At 42.1% G+C, this 20,966-nt stretch overlaps 5 non-coding genes and 1 pseudogene across 5 annotated transcripts; all 6 read left to right on the top strand.

Annotated features, from left to right (window-relative positions):
- The first annotated feature begins 477 nt into the window (after window positions 1–477).
- On the top strand, window positions 478–668 carry LOC142700844 (U2 spliceosomal RNA). The gene has a single exon (XR_012866725.1). It is a non-coding gene; the product is annotated as a U2 spliceosomal RNA (small nuclear RNA).
- Window positions 669–1,796: 1,128 nt separating this feature from the next.
- Window positions 1,797–1,987, top strand: LOC142700858 (U2 spliceosomal RNA). Its single transcript, XR_012866737.1, has one exon. It is a non-coding gene; the product is annotated as a U2 spliceosomal RNA (small nuclear RNA).
- A 6,287-nt stretch (window positions 1,988–8,274) lies between these two features.
- Window positions 8,275–8,477, top strand: LOC142700865 (U2 spliceosomal RNA; annotated as a pseudogene).
- Window positions 8,478–9,737: 1,260 nt separating this feature from the next.
- On the top strand, window positions 9,738–9,928 carry LOC142700843 (U2 spliceosomal RNA). Its single transcript, XR_012866724.1, has one exon. It is a non-coding gene; the product is annotated as a U2 spliceosomal RNA (small nuclear RNA).
- Window positions 9,929–11,059: 1,131 nt separating this feature from the next.
- Window positions 11,060–11,250, top strand: LOC142700852 (U2 spliceosomal RNA). Its single transcript, XR_012866732.1, has one exon. It is a non-coding gene; the product is annotated as a U2 spliceosomal RNA (small nuclear RNA).
- Window positions 11,251–17,388: 6,138 nt separating this feature from the next.
- On the top strand, window positions 17,389–17,586 carry LOC142700866 (U2 spliceosomal RNA). Its single transcript, XR_012866743.1, has one exon. It is a non-coding gene; the product is annotated as a U2 spliceosomal RNA (small nuclear RNA).
- The last annotated feature ends 3,380 nt before the right edge of the window (window positions 17,587–20,966 follow it).

The following is a 20,966-nucleotide window of genomic DNA, read 5'->3' as shown; positions in this document are numbered from 1 at the left end:
CTTGTCTCCCTCTTGTGGCCTCCTGGAGGCAACTAGCTGTGCAAAAAAAAGACAGCCTGGGGGCCGGCTGTTGCAGTGTTGCCCTCTCAGGCAACACTGAGTGACTGACTGAGCCGCACCGTCTTATATAAAGTTCAGACGGAACTTTGCACGTGTCATAGTGGAGACCTCAGGAGCCAGAGCCAGCTTTCTGACATCATAATGGGGCCTCAGAGATAAAAGCCTGGGCCCAGGCAGTGTTGGTCAGTGCTGCTCAGCAGGCAGCACTGGACTGGATTAAAGCTGATACAAGGTGTGAAAGGAGAAGGGGTGGCAGTGGGCATGCACTTACTGCTGCTGCTGCTGCTGCTGCCAGTGTTTGCACGGCAGGAGGGCATTTGGGCGTTGCCAGGAAGGCGTTTTTATGTCGATTCCTCCTCTTTCAGCACTGCATTGTGGTGCAAGCAAAAGAAGCAAAACGCGCGGCACGTTCGGGTTATCGCTTCTCGGCCTTTTGGCTAAGATCAAGTGTAGTATCTGTTCTTATCAGTTTAATATCTGATACGTCCCCTATCTGGGGACCATATATTAAATGGATTTTTAGAACAGGGAGATGGAAATAGAGCTTGCTCTGTCCACTCCACGCATTGACCTGGTATTGCAGTATTTCCAGGACCGGTGCACCCTTTCCTTATGTGTTTACTAAAATCAGATTCCAAAAGTGCTTTTTGTGTTTGCCATTGTTTTTGTCTTTCGGATGGGATCTCCCCTTTTAATCCCATTATTTCAACACCTGTTGGACAATGCATTTGTACAGTCATGTGTGATAATGAGCTAATTTATTAAATGCAATTAATTAATACATTGCCACCTCTTGTTTTGTGTCGTCTGTGTTTCTGTGTTTCCGGCATTTCACATTGGAACAGCTCATTCACCTTCCTTGTCTTCTCTCCGCCCTCCCTCCTAGGTAGGTTAAAGAGCTGCACCTGAGCCAGCCACTGATTGATGCAGCACCATAGTCAAATAGTGGAGTGGAGTAGGGGAACAGCAAACAGACATTAAAGCAGCCAGCCCGCCCGCCCGCCCGCCCGTCACAATGGACCTACCTGTGTACACTAGATGGATGTGATGGAATGTACTGTGGTCCCTACATTTCAAGAAGAAGTAAGAATTGCTGTTGCAACAAACCCTTGCTTGCCTACAAAGAGAGCAGCAATTTGGATTTGTTACTATGTTACCTGGAAGAATAACAAACTGTGCAAGGATGGAGGTTGTAGGAGCAAGGAGAACAAGTTGTCTGTAAAGTTGGTGGATGCCTATTTTCCATTTTGCAGTCCCTTGTCTCCCTCTTGTGGCCTCCTGGAGGCAACTAGCTGTGCAAAAAAAAGACAACCTGGGGGCCGGCTGTTGCAGTGTTGCCCTCTCAGGCAACACTGAGTGACTGACTGAGCCGCACCGTCTTATATAAAGTTCAGACGGAACTTTGCACGTGTCATAGTGGAGACCTCAGGAGCCAGAGCCAGCTTTCTGACATCATAATGGGGCCTCAGAGATAAAAGCCTGGGCCCAGGCAGTGTTGGTCAGTGCTGCTCAGCAGGCAGCACTGGACTGGATTAAAGCTGATACAAGGTGTGAAAGGAGAAGGGGTGGCAGTGGGCATGCACTTACTGCTGCTGCTGCTGCTGCTGCTGCCAGTGTTTGCACGGCAGGAGGGCATTTGGGCGTTGCCAGGAAGGCGTTTTTATGTCGATTCCTCCTCTTTCAGCACTGCATTGTGGTGCAAGCAAAAGAAGCAAAACGCGCGGCACGTTCGGGTTATCGCTTCTCGGCCTTTTGGCTAAGATCAAGTGTAGTATCTGTTCTTATCAGTTTAATATCTAATACGTCCCCTATCTTGGGACCATATATTAAATGGATTTTTAGAACAGGGAGATGGAAATAGAGCTTGCTCTGTCCACTCCACGCATTGACCTGGTATTGCAGTATTTCCAGGACCGGTGCACCCTTTCCTTATGTGTTTACTAAAATCAGATTCCAAAAGTGCTTTTTGTGTTTGCCATTGTTTTTGTCTTTCGGATGGGATCTCCCCTTTTAATCCCATTATTTCAACACCTGTTGGACAATGCATTTGTACAGTCATGTGTGATAATGAGCTAATTTATTAAATGCAATTAATTAATACATTGCCACCTCTTGTTTTGTGTCGTCTGTGTTTCTGTGTTTCCGGCATTTCACATTGGAACAGCTCATTCACCTTCCTTGTCTTCTCTACCGCCCTCCCTCCTAGGTAGGTTAAAGAGCTGCACCTGAGCCAGCCACTGATTGATGCAGCACCATAGTCAAATAGTGGAGTGGAGTAGGGGAACAGCAAACAGCAATTAAAGCAGCCAGCCCGCCCGCCCGCCCGCCCGCCCGCCCGTCACAATGGACCTACCTGTGTACACTAGATGGATGTGATGGAATGTACTGTGGTCCCTACATTTCAAGAAGAAGTAAGAATTGCAGTTGCAACAAACCCTTGCTTGCCTACAAAGAGAGCAGCAATTTGGATTTGTTACTATGTTACCTGGAAGAATAACAAACTGTGCAAGGATGGAGGTTGTAGGAGCAAGGAGAACAAGTTGTCTGTAAAGTTGGTGGATGCCTATTTTCCATTTTGCAGTCCCTTGTCTCCCTCTTGTGGCCTCCTGGAGGCAACTAGCTGTGCAAAAAAAAGACAGCCTGGGGGCCGGCTGTTGCAGTGTTGCCCTCTCAGGCAACACTGAGTGACTGACTGAGCCGCACCGTCTTATATAAAGTTCAGACGGAACTTTGCACGTGTCATAGTGGAGACCTCAGGAGCCAGAGCCAGCTTTCTGACATCATAATGGGGCCTCAGAGATAAAAGCCTGGGCCCAGGCAGTGTTGGTCAGTGCTGCTCAGCAGGCAGCACTGGACTGGATTAAAGCTGATACAAGGTGTGAAAGGAGAAGGGGTGGCAGTGGGCATGCACTTACTGCTGCTGCTGCTGCTGCTGCTGCTGCCAGTGTTTGCACGGCAGGAGGGCATTTGGGCGTTGCCAGGAAGGCGTTTTTATGTCGATTCCTCCTCTTTCAGCACTGCATTGTGGTGCAAGCAAAAGAAGCAAATCCTGTCTTGCTTCCTCTCCGGCCTTTATTCACCTCCCGCTTAGTAGCTGTGAGTGTGTGTGAGCCTGCAGGGCCCCATGGAATTGCCTAGGAGTAGGCTGAATCGCTGCAAGGGGTGAACAGTAGTATTGGGCAGGCTCGGTCAACGCGTGGCCCGTTCGGGTTATCGCTTCTCGGCCTTTTGGCTTCGATCTGTAGTGGGTTGAAGTCAGAGGGCAAGGTGCACTGGTGGAAACCTACCTGCTCGGCCTTTTCGGTTTTCGGACCGAACTGCTGCTATTGAGGGGTGGCTGAAAGCTGGTGTGCCTTTTTCTTTGGAGGATCTGGAACCTATTCGTGGAGGGATTCTTTCGCTGGACGTGTGGATTTCGTGTTTTCCATTGGAATCAGGAGGCGATCGAGCTCTTTTCAAGGGCTTTTTTTCGTGCTGTGGAGGAAGAAAAAATTCGTTGGAACATGGCTTATGGAAGGAGAACACCAGGAGAATGGCGAGGATTTCAGGATAATCGGCCTGACTTCTTTGATGATAAGTATGGCTTAAAGGATACTATTCGGTTCTTCGTGTCCCCAGAAGTCCGACAAGAAAAAAATCTAAGGTACCTTTATGACAAAATACTAATACCGGTTATGGAATTGGAGAAGAAGAACTTCTTTTGTATACAAACCTTCTTCTCTAGGGGAATTTATGATGTGACTTTGGAAACAAATGCATTATGCGAAAAGGCATACACCCTTTATGAAGCTAATAAGGGGCGAGATGTTTTTAAGGGGATAAAAATTGCCCCATTGTTTCAATTTCAGGCAAAATTGTTAACCATACAAATGTATAGTCCATTTATAACGGACCAAGAGGTGGAATCATACCTCTGGAATTTTTGTGAAAAACTCTCCCTAAAGCAACATGGGATGACGGATTTCGGAGTGTGGAATGGAAAGCGAGTATATTATGCTACGTTTAAAAAAGATCCACAGGAAGAAGGAGGAGTCTGTAGGCCCCCGCCTGTGGTGTTTATAAATCGTAGTAGAGGATATTTATTTTTTTCAGGGATGCCTCCCTATTGCAGAAGTTGCAAGAAATACGGCCACAGTGATGATAACTGTAAACGCTGTATGGACTGCCCGATGAGTATTCATCAAGAGGCAGATTGTCCAAAACGTATGGAAGAAATACCTGAACCACAGCAAGTTGAAGAGGTAATGGAGGAGGTTCAGGAGGAGGTTCAGGAGGAGGTTCAGGAGGAGGAAAGAGAGTGTACGGAGAAAGAGAGGAAGGAGAAGGAGAGAAAGGAGAAGAGACGAGAGGGAAAAGAAAAGAGGCAAGAGAAAAAAGAAACTAGGAAGGAAAAAGAGGAAAAGAAAAAAGTAAAAGAAAAAGTGGAAAAAATACCTGCAGTAGTGGTAACCCAGGGATCTGAAGCTGGGGGATCTGGACAAACAGAAGGTATCACTGTAGTGAGGGAAACCCCTTCAGATAGTCCTGTGGAAGAGGAGGGCCTTACTGAAGAGGTAATGGAAACGACATTAGGTAATTTGAAAAGATCTTTAGATGATGAAGCAGAGGCGAAACGTGGAAATATTAGTGGTGAAAAAAGAAGAGTGATAGAAATTTTGGAAGTCGTGTCACCCTTAAGCTCTGTTAGTTCGGAGGCTTTGAGGATAAACGAGTATCCTTCTACCACTGATGAGGGCGGGGGAGATAGCCCTGGAATTGTCATTAAAAGATGATCAGTATAGCTTCCCTGAATGTTCAGGGGTTAAAAAATTCAAAAAAGAGAGTTGCTTTATATGACTTTTTTAATAATGAAGCTTATGATTTCATTTTTTTACAAGAATGTAATATAGAGAAAAGTATGTGTTATGAGTTCTATAAAAAATATTGGAAAGGAAAAGCCTTTTTTTCAGGAGGTAATGAGCAAAAGAGCGATGGAGTAGGTTTTTTATGTAGTAAGGAGTGGAAAGTGGAGAAAATTCAAGAGATTTATCCGGGGAGGATAATGATGATAGAAGTGAAGAAGACTAATAAAAAAATCAAATGTTTCTGTGTGTATGGATACACAGAGAAGAGTAAGAGAATCCAGCTCTTTGAAATTCTGCAGTTGTTCCTTACAGGTTCGGACCCTATTATAATTGGAGGAGACTTTAACTGCCATCTGGAAAATAAGAAAGATGGTTCAGTATCATGCCTAAAAGGAATTCTCTCATCAAGTAATTTAAAAGATATGTGGGAAATATGTGGCAAAAAGAAAGAAGATGAATTTACATGGAGTAGGAAAAACTCTAGGTCTAGAATAGACTATTTTTTTGTATCAGAGCATTTTAAAGGGTCATCTTTTAAAACTGATTTTAACTGTTTTTCCGATCATAGATTGATCAAATGTACGTTAGAATGTGAGAGAATGGAAAGCAAAAAATCTTCACATTGGAAATTGAATACAAAACTATTAGAAGATGAGAACGTAAAATCGGAATTTGGTTCATTCTATAAAAAGTTGCAGTGTAGGAAAAGCAGTTTTAAGGATGTTTTTGAATGGTGGGAGTTCGTAAAATCTCAGATCAAAACATTTTTCATTCGTATTAGTAAAAGAAAGGCGAGAGAGAGAGTGGAATTATATGAATCTCTAAATACGAAACTCCAGTGTTTTTATGTCTTGAAAAAGAGTGGTGTAATGATGGATGATGAGATTGAAGGCATTAAAAGCCAAATTAATAGAAGTTTGTATGAAAAAGGAAGGGAAATCATATTTAATTCGAGAGTAAAAATTTTGGAATGTGATGAAAAATGCTCAAAGTTCTTCTTTAAAAAAATCATCAATAAGAGAGATTATATTGACAAGTTGGAGGGAGAGGTGGTTTTGGAAGGTAAATTGAAAAAGGCACATGAGTTTTATGATAACTTATTTTCTGAAAAAAAGAGTGATGGTTCTTTAAGGGACCACTTTATCAGTCAACTAGATAAAAATTTTAATAAAGAAGAAATAGGTCTTTTATCTGAAGATTTTACTGAAAATGAAATTTATAATACAGTTAATAGCTTTTCAAATGGGAAAACACCTGGTTTGGATGGTTTACCGATAGAGTTCTATAGGGTCTTTTGGAAGTTGGTGGGTGTGGATTTTTGTGATATCATTTTTAGGGTGCTATCCTCTTTTAAAATGCCAATATCATGGTCTGAAGGGTTAATTGTTTTACTTTTTAAGAAAGGGGATAAAGAAATGATAAAGAATTGGAGGCCTATAACATTACTAAACATGGATTATAAAATTTATGCAAAATTATTTGCTAATCGTTTGAAAAAAGTAATTTCATCGGTAATTGAGGAGGATCAGACATGTGCTGTGCCAGGGAGAAAAATTACAGATTCATTACTCTTGATTAGAGATGTATTATGGGATTTTAAAGATCGTGATCAGGATTTGGCATTGATCTCATTAGATTTCGAAAAAGCATATGATAGAATTTCCCATTTGTTTTTATTTCAGGTTTTAAAAAAGCTTGGTTGTCCTGATATGTTTATTAAGTGTATTAAGAGTTTATATTCTAGTTGTTTCAGTAAAATTTCAGTGAATGGCTTTTTATCGGAAAAGGTTAAAATGAATTGTGGAGTGAAGCAAGGGTGTCCTTTGTCGCCAATACTCTTTATTTGTGCCGTGGAACCACTTTTATGTGCAATAAGAAGGGATAAAGTTATTGATGGTGTTTTTATACCAGGGAATAAAAATGAGCGAGTTAAAATTGTGGCATATATGGATGACATTACGGTTTTAGTTAGAAGTTTGAGAGGGTTTAATAGGGTATTACGAGTAGTTGAATGGTTTAATGGTGCATCTGGTTTTAAAATAAACTGGGAAAAATCAGGGGTTTTATTGATAGGGAATCTTAAGTTGGAAAGGGAATGTAAATTATTAAGTGTAGTAGATATGAAAATTCTAGGTATTCATTTCTCACAAAACTGTGGAAGTATAAAAAATTGGGAATCTCTCTTGGAAAGGGTTAAAAAGAAGGTGGATTTTTGGAAACTAAGGTGCCTATCAATGGAAGGGAAAATCTTAGTGATTAAACAAGTTCTATTGCCTCTGATTTTATATGTATCTGCTGTTTTTATGCCCTCAAACATTATGATGAAAAGAATTATTAAGGTATGTTTTAATTTCTTTTGGGGTTCAAAAATGGAGAGAGTAAGGAGAGTAGAGTTATATAAATCGAAAGGAAATGGTGGTAAGGGTTTCCCTGATCTTAGACAGTTTTTATTTTGTAAGTATTTATCACAGTGTATTAGTATCCTATGTGGACCTGAATCAAAGTTGAGAGCCTTTGTAATATATAATTTTGGTTTTTTCATAAGGAAGTATAAATGGATCAATATAGATCTAAAGAGACCATATAGGTGGTTGCCCCCAGAGAACTATTTAATCTTAGAGAAAATTATAAGAGAGTTCAATCTGGCAGAAGAAGGAAAAGAGGTTCTTATTAATCATAAAAAAATATTAAAAGTCTTAGAGGGTAGAACCATTTGCAGCCCGATTGAACGGTTTACTCCCCAGGTAGTTAAAAACATTTGGAAATGTGTTAACCATCTTTGTTTGTCTAATGATCACAAAGATCTATTATGATGTATGATAAAGGATTGTTTACCAACAAAGGATTTCCAATATAAAAGACGACTGAATCGGAATAGCCAATGTCCTAGAAGTGGTTGTATTGATGATGAAACCACAATGCATGTTTTCTGGAATTGTGATTTTGCACAAAAAGTGTGGAAAAAGATAAGTAAGTTGGTGAGCATGGTGAGTAAAGTTAACTATTTTAATTTTAACTTGATATTTTATGGAATTGGAATCGGGGAAAATGAGTTTCAAATAGTTTGGCTGATCTTAGCATCAGTTAAAATGGCGCTATGGAGGTCCAGGAATATTTTACTATTTAAAAGGGATGCTTTAACTGTTGATGATTGCATACGTCTAAGCCTAAATTATTTATTTATCTATTTTTGGAAAGAAAAGAAAGAACTAGGAATAGAGAAAGCAGAAGAAAAATGGAAGCAAAAGAAATGGAATTCTGTAATGGGAGTGTAGAATAGATATTTAGGGGGAAATAATGTATAAATATACTTACCTTTTACGATGATGATGTGAGTCTTGAGATCTGTGAAGAGAAAAAGATGGTGATTTTAAGTTTTGAGACTTGTGATCTGAGTAAAAAAAAAAAAAAAAAAAAAAATCTGTTCTTATCAGTTTAATATCTGATACGTCCCCTATCTGGGGACCATATATTAAATGGATTTTTAGAACAGGGAGATGGAAATAGAGCTTGCTCTGTCCACTCCACGCATTGACCTGGTATTGCAGTATTTCCAGGACCGGTGCACCCTTTCCTTATGTGTTTACTAAAATCAGATTCCAAAAGTGCTTTTTGTGTTTGCCATTGTTTTTGTCTTTCGGATGGGATCTCCCCTTTTAATCCCATTATTTCAACACCTGTTGGACAATGCATTTGTACAGTCATGTGTGATAATGAGCTAATTTATTAAATGCAATTAATTAATACATTGCCACCTCTTGTTTTGTGTCGTCTGTGTTTCTGTGTTTCCGGCATTTCACATTGGAACAGCTCATTCACCTTCCTTGTCTTCTCTCCGCCCTCCCTCCTAGGTAGGTTAAAGAGCTGCACCTGAGCCAGCCACTGATTGATGCAGCACCATAGTCAAATAGTGGAGTGGAGTAGGGGAACAGCAAACAGCCATTAAAGCAGCCAGCCCGCCCGCCCGCCCGTCACAATGGACCTACCTGTGTACACTAGATGGATGTGATGGAATGTACTGTGGTCCCTACATTTCAAGAAGAAGTAAGAATTGCAGTTGCAACAAACCCTTGCTTGCCTACAAAGAGAGGAGCAATTTGGATTTGTTACTATGTTACCTGGAAGAATAACAAACTGTGCAAGGATGGAGGTTGTAGGAGCAAGGAGAACAAGTTGTCTGTAAAGTTGGTGGATGCCTATTTTCCATTTTGCAGTCCCATGTCTCCCTCTTGTGGCCTCCTGGAGGCAACTAGCTGTGCAAAAAAAAGACAGCCTGGGGGCCGGCTGTTGCAGTGTTGCCCTCTCAGGCAACACTGAGTGACTGACTGAGCCGCACCGTCTTATATAAAGTTCAGACGGAACTTTGCACGTGTCATAGTGGAGACCTCAGGAGCCAGAGCCAGCTTTCTGACATCATAATGGGGCCTCAGAGATAAAAGCCTGGGCCCAGGCAGTGTTGGTCAGTGCTGCTCAGCAGGCAGCACTGGACTGGATTAAAGCTGATACAAGGTGTGAAAGGAGAAGGGGTGGCAGTGGGCATGCACTTACTGCTGCTGCTGCTGCCAGTGTTTGCACGGCAGGAGGGCATTTGCCCGTTGCCAGGAAGGCGTTTTTATGTCGATTCCTCCTCTTTCAGCACTGCATTGTGGTGCAAGCAAAAGAAGCAAATCCTGTCTTGCTTCCTCTCCGGCCTTTATTCACCTCCCGCTTAGTAGCTGTGAGTGTGTGTGAGCCTGCAGGGCCCCATGGAATTGCCTAGGAGTAGGCTGAATCGCTGCAAGGGGTGAACAGCAGTATTGGGCAGGCTCGGTCAACGCGCGGCCCGTTCGGGTTATCGCTTCTCGGCCTTTTGGCTAAGATCAAGTGTAGTATCTGTTCTTATCAGTTTAATATCTGATACGTCCCCTATCTGGGGACCATATATTAAATGGATTTTTAGAACAGGGAGATGGAAATAGAGCTTGCTCTGTCCACTCCACGCATTGACCTGGTATTGCAGTATTTCCAGGACCGGTGCACCCTTTCCTTATGTGTTTACTAAAATCAGATTCCAAAAGTGCTTTTTGTGTTTGCCATTGTTTTTGTCTTTCGGATGGGATCTCCCCTTTTAATCCCATTATTTCAACACCTGTTGGACAATGCATTTGTACAGTCATGTGTGATAATGAGCTAATTTATTAAATGCAATTAATTAATACATTGCCACCTCTTGTTTTGTGTCGTCTGTGTTTCTGTGTTTCCGGCATTTCACATTGGAACAGCTCATTCACCTTCCTTGTCTTCTCTCCGCCCTCCCTCCTAGGTAGGTTAAAGAGCTGCACCTGAGCCAGCCACTGATTGATGCAGCACCATAGTCAAATAGTGGAGTGGAGTAGGGGAACAGCAAACAGCCATTAAAGCAGCCAGCCCGCCCGCCCGCCCGCCCGTCACAATGGACCTACCTGTGTACACTAGATGGATGTGATGGAATGTACTGTGGTCCCTACATTTCAAGAAGAAGTAAGAATTGCAGTTGCAACAAACCCTTGCTTGCCTACAAAGAGAGCAGCAATTTGGATTTGTTACTATGTTACCTGGAAGAATAACAAACTGTGCAAGGATGGAGGTTGTAGGAGCAAGGAGAACAAGTTGTCTGTAAAGTTGGTGGATGCCTATTTTCCATTTTGCAGTCCCTTGTCTCCCTCTTGTGGCCTCCTGGAGGCAACTAGCTGTGCAAAAAAAAGACAGCCTGGGGGCCGGCTGTTGCAGTGTTGCCCTCTCAGGCAACACTGAGTGACTGACTGAGCCGCACCGTCTTATATAAAGTTCAGACGGAACTTTGCACGTGTCATAGTGGAGACCTCAGGAGCCAGAGCCAGCTTTCTGACATCATAATGGGGCCTCAGAGATAAAAGCCTGGGCCCAGGCAGTGTTGGTCAGTGCTGCTCAGCAGGCAGCACTGGACTGGATTAAAGCTGATACAAGGTGTGAAAGGAGAAGGGGTGGCAGTGGGCATGCACTTACTGCTGCTGCTGCTGCTGCTGCTGCTGCCAGTGTTTGCACGGCAGGAGGGCATTTGGGCGTTGCCAGGAAGGCGTTTTTATGTCGATTCCTCCTCTTTCAGCACTGCATTGTGGTGCAAGCAAAAGAAGCAAAACGCGCGGCACGTTCGGGTTATCGCTTCTCGGCCTTTTGGCTAAGATCAAGTGTAGTATCTGTTCTTATCAGTTTAATATCTGATACGTCCCCTATCTGGGGACCATATATTAAATGGATTTTTAGAACAGGGAGATGGAAATAGAGCTTGCTCTGTCCACTCTACGCATTGACCTGGTATTGCAGTATTTCCAGGACCGGTGCACCCTTTCCTTATGTGTTTACTAAAATCAGATTCCAAAAGTGCTTTTTGTGTTTGCCATTGTTTTTGTCTTTCGGATGGGATCTCCCCTTTTAATCCCATTATTTCAACACCTGTTGGACAATGCATTTGTACAGTCATGTGTGATAATGAGCTAATTTATTAAATGCAATTAATTAATACATTGCCACCTCTTGTTTTGTGTCGTCTGTGTTTCTGTGTTTCCGGCATTTCACATTGGAACAGCTCATTCACCTTCCTTGTCTTCTCTCCGCCCTCCCTCCTAGGTAGGTTAAAGAGCTGCACCTGAGCCAGCCACTGATTGATGCAGCACCATAGTCAAATAGTGGAGTGGAGTAGGGGAACAGCAAACAGCCATTAAAGCAGCCAGCCTGCCCGCCCGCCCGTCACAATGGACCTACCTGTGTACACTAGATGGATGTGATGGAATGTACTGTGGTCCCTACATTTCAAGAAGAAGTAAGAATTGCAGTTGCAACAAACCCTTGCTTGCCTACAAAGAGAGCAGCAATTTGGATTTGTTACTATGTTACCTGGAAGAATAACAAACTGTGCAAGGATGGAGGTTGTAGGAGCAAGGAGAACAAGTTGTCTGTAAAGTTGGTGGATGCCTATTTTCCATTTTGCAGTCCCTTGTCTCCCTCTTGTGGCCTCCTGGAGGCAACTAGCTGTGCAAAAAAAAGACAGCCTGGGGGCCGGCTGTTGCAGTGTTGCCCTCTCAGGCAACACTGAGTGACTGACTGAGCCGCACCGTCTCATATAAAGTTCAGACGGAACTTTGCACGTGTCATAGTGGAGACCTCAGGAGCCAGAGCCAGCTTTCTGACATCATAATGGGGCCTCAGAGATAAAAGCCTGGGCCCAGGCAGTGTTGGTCAGTGCTGCTCAGCAGGCAGCACTGGACTGGATTAAAGCTGGTACAAGGTGTGAAAGGAGAAGGGGTGGCAGTGGGCATGCACTTACTGCTGCTGCTGCTGCTGCTGCTGCCAGTGTTTGCACGGCAGGAGGGCATTTGGGCGTTGCCAGGAAGGCGTTTTTATGTCGATTCCTCCTCTTTCAGCACTGCATTGTGGTGCAAGCAAAAGAAGCAAATCCTGTCTTGCTTCCTCTCCGGCCTTTATTCACCTCCCGCTTAGTAGCTGTGAGTGTGTGTGAGCCTGCAGGGCCCCATGGAATTGCCTAGGAGTAGGCTGAATCGCTGCAAGGGGTGAACAGCAGTATTGGGTAGGCTCGGTCAACGCGCGGCCCGTTCGGGTTATCGCTTCTCGGCCTTTTGGCTCAGATCAGGTTTATTGCCTGGTTTGGGCTGGAGGTGCGAGTTTGGAGCGATCCTCCGTTTCCGTTTACGGGAAACTTTTTTTGCTGTGGTTTTGTACCGACAGGTTTATTGTGAAGAATGGCTGCCATCAAGAATACCATCCGGATTGAAGTGCCCCCGAGAGAAGCCAACAAGAACAACGTGAAATTTGTGGTTGCAGATCTTATCGAAAAAAAGGCTGGAGCAGAAAGGCAAGACATCTATGCTGTACAAGACTTTCCAAAAACAGGTGCGTACGATGTCACGTTCCATGAGGATTTTACTTGCCTTAATGTATATGAGTGGCTGAGAAACAACACTGAAGATCCCATGATGCAAGGAGTTAAAGTTACACCATTGTTTGGATTCAATGAAATTAACTTGCTTGTACATGTGTATAACCCTTACACCAAGATTGATCTGCTGGTGGATTTCCTGCTCAAGTACTGTGAGTATGTGAAAGGAGGAGTTGCACAGACCAACATCCTAGGGATTTTTAACTGTAAGTACAGATTTCAAGTCAAGCTGAAACGTGACTTAAACTGTGTTGGGGGTTTTCAACACCCACCGTCAAGTTTCTCTGTCGCAGGGCACCGTGGTTTTCTAAGTTATCCAGGACAGCCAAGGTATTGCAGGAAATGTTTTTCCTTTGGTCACACACAGGTCTTCTGTGATAAATCAGTGTGTTGCAGAAATTGCAAACAAGAAGGCCACACTGCAGGTGAGTGCCCCACCCCAAAATCCTGTGATGCGTGTGGGGGGACTGACCACATGTACAAGTTTTGTCCTGTAGCAGATGCTCAAAGGGCTGCAAATGAGGAAAAAACCAAAGCAGCACAGCAGAGACAGGAGGAGCAAAGAAAGCAAAGACAAATGCAACAGGTAAAGTCTTATGCTAGTGTGGTGAAAGACTCGGGCGGAGCACAGAAGCTGAAAGTAAGTGAGCCACAGATTTTGCAACCAGGTGGGCCCCACCCTTTCTTACCCCTGATGAGGCACTTTGAGGAGCTGTTTGAAGAGGCAGGGGAGGCGGTGCATGAATCAGATCCAACGAATATTCATGAGTTCCCATCAAGCATAGAGACGGTAAAGAGTCAAAGGGAGGGTGGTGGGGATGAATCAGACGAAGATGGCCAAGCATTGTGCGTGCAGAGGAGGGTTTTCAAGAAAAGACGTAGTGAGGAGGGTGAAAACCAAACCCCGCAAGCCGGCTCTTCGTTGCAAACGCTGGAGGAAGACATTGCGGACGTTGTGGATGGTGGTGGAACTTTATAGATAATGTTTTTCCTTTGTTCTGTTTTTTCAGTGTTCTCCATGAGCTAAAAGTTTTTTGGCAATATGGGAGTCAAAATCGCTTCACAAAATGTGAGAGTGTTTAAAACTAAGAATAGACGAACTGCCATATTAGAGTTTCTTGCACAAGAAAATGCAGTCATATATTGTTTGCAAGAATGTGGTTTGAATGAAGCAATTAGTAGTGATGAATGGGTGCATGGAAGTTCAATTTGGTCATGGAGTGTATCAAATAAAAATGATGGGCTGGGAATTTTAGTTAAGGGAAAAGAAGTGTCTCTTATTAGTTATACAGTTATAGAGGAGGGGAGGTGTATCTTGGCCTTTTTTAGCTATAAAAATGTTAGGTTTTGTATCATTAATGTTTATGCGTCAACGGACAAAGTTGAAAGAAAAAATTTGTTTGATAAAATTAAGTTTTTCGTTCCAGGAGGGCTACCGGTAATATTAGTTGGAGACATGAACTGTGATATTAGTAAAAGTACTGTCGATATTTCAGGGAAAGTATTATTAGAAATAATTAATGATTTTCATTTATCGGACATGCAGAAATTATGCAAAATCGATCCCAGGTTGAATACCTATCATGCAGATAGAGGTAGAATACATAGTTGTTTAGATTATTGTTTTATTTCTCGGAACTTAGTTCCTTTAAGTTACAGTCAACAGCAAGTGGTATTTTCTGACCATGAATTGGTTATATGTGAAGTAGATGTGGATGTAAACAATGTGTCTGGGCGTGGTTTATGGAAATTAAATGTTAATTTGATGGAAAGTGAAGATGTGAGAAAGGAGTATGCTAGAAAGTATGAGAGTTGGTGTAGACAAAAAGGAACTTTCAATAATATAGGTAAATGGTGGGATTGGGTTAAATGGAAAACAAAAATATTTTTTAGGAATCTTGGGTATAAAACTGCTGCAGTTAAAAGAGAGAAGTATGTGAGACTAAATGCACGTCTGAATTTATTGTATAAATTGAGAGAGAGCGGTGCGGAAGTGAATGAAGATATCTTGTGTGTAAGAAGAGAGATTAATGAATATTTGAATGATAGAGGAAAAAGTATTATTTATAGGGCAAAATTAGATAAAATGGAGTTTGATGAGAAGTGTAGCAGGTTTTTTTTCAAAAAAGTCTTTAGTAAAAGACAAAGTATGAATGTGTTGGTTGGAAGAGATGGCAATGAGGTGAGCGGTGATGGAGTAAGTGAAGAAGTTGCGAGTTTTTATGAGGATTTGTATGCAAATAAGTGGAGAGATGAAGATATGGAAAGTGATGTGCTAAAAGTTTTGGATGGTAAGTTGAGTGATGTAGAAAAACAAGGTGTCATGAAAGAGTTGGTGATAGAAGAATTATGGAAGGTAATAAATAGTATGGCGGTAAATAAAACGCCTGGTGAAGACGGATTACCAATAGAATTTTATAGACGTATGTGGGATGTGATAGGGCGTGATTTCTTCGAAGTATGTAAATATATGTGGACGAATGAAGAAATGGTTGAGAGTATGCGTGCAGGAGTAATTGTATTGATACCAAAAAAAGGGGATTTGAAAGATTTGAAGAATTGGCGTCCAATAACGTTGCTCAATTGTGATTATAAAATTTATGCAAAGGTGATCGCGAATAGGATGCGTGATGTGATAGAGAGTGTGATTGGGGAAGAACAGTGTTGTGCAGTGCCTGGAAGAAGATTGCATGAGAATGTGTGTATGCTGAGAGATTGTTTATGGGACTCTATGGAGAGGAAAAATGATGTCTTTTTATTAAGTTTAGACTTTGAAAAAGCCTATGACAGGTTATCTCATAGTTATTTATTTAAGGTTTTAGTTAGAATGGGGTTTCCAGTTGAGTTTGTCTGGCGTATTAGAAGCCTATATAAAGGGATATATAGTCGGGTGTTATTGAATGGGCATGTAGGAAGGAAAGTGAATGTGTTGTCAGGCGTGCGTCAAGGATGTCCGTTGTCTGCGATTGTTTTTATTTGTTCAATTGAACCTTTGTTGTGTATGATAAGAAAGGACAAAGTTATTCGTGGTGTACATGTGCCAGGTGGAGGAGGGAAAGAATGGAAAGTAAGTGGTTATATGGATGATGTTTGTGTTTGGTGTGATTCTGAGTGTTCAGTGAGACGAGTGAAATTGCTAGTGTCCTTCTTTTGTAGCGTGTCTGCTTTTCGTGTGAATTGGGACAAGAGCGAATGTAAAAATTTTGGAAAAGGCGTTTTGAGGAGGGATATAGGAGTGAATGTAGTGAATGGACCAATTAAGGTTTTGGGTGTAAAGTTCAATGAAAGATTGGATGGTGCAGAATGTTGGGAAGATGCTAAGAAAAAAGTTGAAAACAAGTTAAATTTTTGGAAAATGAGGAGTTTATCCTTCTTTGGGAAAATCTTAGTAATCAAAAGCATTATTTTACCGATCTTTTTGTTTATTGCCATAGTCTTTCCACCAAGCTATATGGGTCTTAGGAGTCTAAATAGAATTTTGTTTGTTTTTTTATGGGGATCCAAAATGGAGAGGGCTAAAAGAGAAATTTTAGTGAAAAGTATAGATAAGGGAGGTCTTGGGTTTCCAAATTTAGAAATTTATTTTGGGGTAAATTTGGTTATCTTTCTATTGAGAGTAGTTAGATCAGATGGAAAGTACGCATATATGTGTAGATATTTATTTGGTACCTATTTGATTCGAATGAAGTGGTGTGTGCGAGATTTGCGTCGTCCTGTTTCCTTCGTCATTCCTGTGTGGTATGTATGGATGTACAAGTTCCTTGGTAAATATGAATTACGGGATGTGGATGTCAGAATGTTGCGAAATAAGAGTCTAGTGTATAGGATGATTGAATGTAGAGAGACTGAGTGTAGTATAAATATGGTGAGAGGAAGAGATGTAAGTAAAGTATGGAAGAAAGTAAGAATGGATGGCTTAACGAATAAACAGAGAGAGTTAGTCTGGCAAAGCCTTCACGGAGTACTACCGGTTAGAGAGTTCCAGAGGAATCGAGGTTTGGTCAGGAGTGATGCGTGCCCGAGGTCTGGCTGTAATGGAAAAGAGAGTATTGTTCATTTGTTTTGGAATTGCCAGTATGCAAGAGAAGTGATAAAGAGAATGGGACCGTTATGTAAAGAGTTGACTGGGGTAAGTTTGTTATCTTTTGAAATGTTTATGTTTGGTTTGTGTGCGTGTAATGGAGAAAAAGAGAGAGTGTTGTGGTTGCTGCTTGCATGTATAAAAGAAGTATTATGGGATGTTAGAAATGTGTATGTATTTAAAAGAAAAGAACTTCCTGTAAAAGACAGTGTAAGAATGGTGTTAGGAAAATTATATGTTTGTTTTTTGTGGGATAAAAGGAGAAGAGGAGAAGATGCTGAAGGAGTGTGGAAAGTGAGAAAGTGGATAGATGTAGTAAATTGTTCCTAATAGCTATTTTATGTTTATTTATGTGTATTATTTGTTGGAAATAAAGAAAGTCCACATGATGATGGGAAACAGTGCCCTATAACTGTTACTGATGTTCTAATGGTAGTTTTGGACCGTTGAATATCCCATCTGAGGATTTAATAAAAAAAAAAAAAAAAAAAAAAAAATCTGTTCTTATCAGTTTAATATCTGATACGTCCCTTATCTGGGGACCATATATTAAATGGATTTTTAGAACAGGGAGATGGAAATAGAGCTTGCTCTGTCCACTCCACGCATTGACCTGGTATTGCAGTATTTCCAGGACCGGTGCACCCTTTCCTTATGTGTTTACTAAAATCAGATTCCAAAAGTGCTTTTTGTGTTTGCCATTGTTTTTGTCTTTCGGATGGGATCTCCCCTTTTAATCCCATTATTTCAACACCTGTTGGACAATGCATTTGTACAGTCATGTGTGATAATGAGCTAATTTATTAAATGCAATTAATTAATACATTGCCACCTCTTGTTTTGTGTCGTCTGTGTTTCTGTGTTTCCGGCATTTCACATTGGAACAGCTCATTCACCTTCCTTGTCTTCTCTCCGCCCTCCCTCCTAGGTAGGTTAAAGAGCTGCACCTGAGCCAGCCACTGATTGATGCAGCACCATAGTCAAATAGTGGAGTGGAGTAGGGGAACAGCAAACAGCCATTAAAGCAGCCAGCCCGCCCGCCCGCCCGCCCGCCCGTCACAATGGACCTACCTGTGTACACTAGATGGATGTGATGGAATGTACTGTGTTCCCTACATTTCAGGAAGAAGTAAGAATTGCAGTTGCAACAAACCCTTGCTTGCCTACAAAGAGAGCAGCAATTTGGATTTGTTACTATGTTACCTGGAAGAATAACAAACTGTGCAAGGATGGAGGTTGTAGGAGCAAGGAGAACAAGTTGTCTGTAAAGTTGGTGGATGCCTATTTTCCATTTTGCAGTCCCTTGTCTCCCTCTTGTGGCCTCCTGGAGGCAACTAGCTGTGCAAAAAAAAGACAGCCTGGGGGCCGGCTGTTGCAGTGTTGCCCTCTCAGGCAACACTGAGTGACTGACTGAGCCGCACCGTCTTATATAAAGTTCAGACGGAACTTTGCACGTGTCATAGTGGAGACCTCAGGAGCCAGAGCCAGCTTTCTGACATCATAATGGGGCCTCAGAGATAAAAGCCTGGGCCCAGGCAGTGTTGGTCAGTGCTGCTCAGCAGGCAGCACTGGACTGGATTAAAGCTGATACAAGGTGTGAAAGGAGAAGGGGTGGCAGTGGGCATGCACTTACTGCTGCTGCTGCTGCTGCTGCTGCTGCCAGTGTTTGCACGGCAGGAGGGCATTTGGGCGTTGCCAGGAAGGCGTTTTTATGTCGATTCCTCCTCTTTCAGCACTGCATTGTGGTGCAAGCAAAAGAAGCAAATCCTGTCTTGCTTCCTCTCCGGCCTTTATTCACCTCTCGCGTAGCTGTGAGTGTGTGTGAGCCTGCAGGGCCCCATGGAATTGCCTAGGAGTAGGCTGAATCGCTGTAAGGGGTGAACAGCAGTATTGGGCAGGCTCGGTCAGCGCGCGGCCCGTTCGGGTTATCGCTTCTCGGCCTTTTGGCTCAGATCTGTAGTGGGTTTGAAACCATTAGGCAAGGTTCCTACAGTGGAAACCTACCTGCTCGGCCTTTTCGGTTTTCGGACCGAACTGCTGCTATTGAGGGGTGGCTGAAAGCTGTAGTGCCTTTTCCTTAGGAGGATCCGGATTCTTTTCGTGGAGGGAGAAATTCTTTGGACGTGGGATTCTGGATTATCGATTTGGATCAGGAGGCGATCGAGCTTGGATTTCTGGGCTGTGAGTATATTTTTCATTTGGAACGATGGAAGGAAGATCGGATAATTTCCAGGACTTCTTTGCGGATGATACTCCTTTGAAGGACACGATTCGTTTTGTCATCTCGCCGCAATACCGCCAGGTAAAAGAACTGGGGTTTCTTTATTCCAATGTGTTTGGTCCTATCCTGAAGATCAAGGATGGGGATTATTTTTGTGTTCAATCGTTTAACTCCCGTGGAATTCACGATGTTACTTTGAACTCTTGTGGGATTTGTGAAGCAGCGTATGCTCTCTATGAGCGAAATAGAGGACATGCTATGTTGGAGGGAGTAAAGGTCCTTCCTTTGTTTCAATATCAATATAAACTGCTGACAGTGCAAATGTACAACCCATTTATTTCTGATATGGAAGTCACATCTTTTTTGTACAACTTTTGTGAGAAGGTGACCCTTAAGAAACATGGGATTACTAATTTCGGTGCATGGAATGGGAAAAGGATCTACAGTGTGGTCTTTAAAAAAGATCCGACTGCTGAGGGGGGTGTTCTGAGACCACCCCCTATTATTTTCATCAACAGGAGTAGGGGTTATCTTTTTTTTACGGGGATGCCCCAATACTGTCGTAGATGTCGCAAATATGGACATGCTGACATGGCCTGTAAGCGTTGCATGAAATGCCATGATTCCGTTCATCAGGAAACAGATTGTCCTAAAAAAAGAGTGGAGGAAATTTTGTCAGATGAGGACTTCGTGCCTCCAGAAGAGGCGCAGGCTCCTATAGGTTCTGTGGTACAGAATAAGGGCAAGGAAAAAAAAGAGGAAAAAAAGAAGGATAAAAAGAGCTCCCAGGGGAAAACAAAATCCTCAGGTGTGGAGGCTTCAGTGGTAGAAAAAGAGAAAAAAATATCAAAAGAGAAAAAGGAGAAGAAAAAAGAGGAATTAACTGTGGTGTTGGAGACTCCCCTTTCACCCCCTGGGCAAGCAGGTTCGTCTGGTGCTCAGGAGGAGATGGAGGTGGCAACAAAAAGTTTAAAAAGATATACTAGAGAAGAAGAGAAAGTGAGTGATGAAGAGACTGACCAAAGTGGGAAGAAAAGCAAGGTTTATGATCTTCTTGGAGATATTTCTCCCTCTGACTCATCTGGAGCTGAAGATCTGAAGATTGATACTTCTCCACCATTTATCGATGAGGGCGGGGGAGAAAGCCCTGGCATCTTGGTTAAAAGATGATCAGGGCTGCCTCCCTGAATGTTCAGGGGTTTAATAACCAATATAAACATACAGCCATTTATGATTTTTTTAATAATGAAAATTATGACTTTGTTTTCTTACAGGAATGTAATTTAGAAAAGAGATTATGTTATAAGTATCTACAAGGTATATGGAAAGGTAAATCTTGTTTTTCAGGTGGAAACGAATTCAAAAGTGACGGGATAGGTTTTTTATGTTCTAAAGATTGGGAAATTGTTAGGCATGAAGAAATATACCCAGGGCGCATACTTATGGTGGAGGTTTTAAAAGATAGCAAAAAAATCAAGTGTTTTTGCATATATGCAAATACAGAAAAAAATTTGAGAATTCACCTTTTTGAGTTACTACAGTTGTTTATTGTTGGTTCAGATCCCATCATCATTGGTGGTGATTTTAACTGCCAAATCTGTAAAAAAAAAGAAGGATCAGTATCTGTTTTGAAAAATATTCTTTCTGCCTGTAACCTTAAAGATACCTGGGAACTAGGTGGAAAAAGGAAAGAGTATGAGCTTACTTGGAGTAATCGTGGATGCTCATCTAGACTAGATTATATTTTTGTATCTAGTGATTTGATGTGTTCTTCTTTTAAATCCTTTGACAGTTGTTTTTCAGATCACA

This window comes from Rhinoderma darwinii, unplaced genomic scaffold (assembly GCF_050947455.1).
Source record: "Rhinoderma darwinii isolate aRhiDar2 unplaced genomic scaffold, aRhiDar2.hap1 Scaffold_1975, whole genome shotgun sequence".
Classification (NCBI taxonomy): domain Eukaryota; kingdom Metazoa; phylum Chordata; class Amphibia; order Anura; family Rhinodermatidae; genus Rhinoderma; species Rhinoderma darwinii.
The sequence above is the reverse complement of the archived record's forward strand: the minus strand, read 5'-3'. Positions and strand labels throughout refer to the sequence as shown.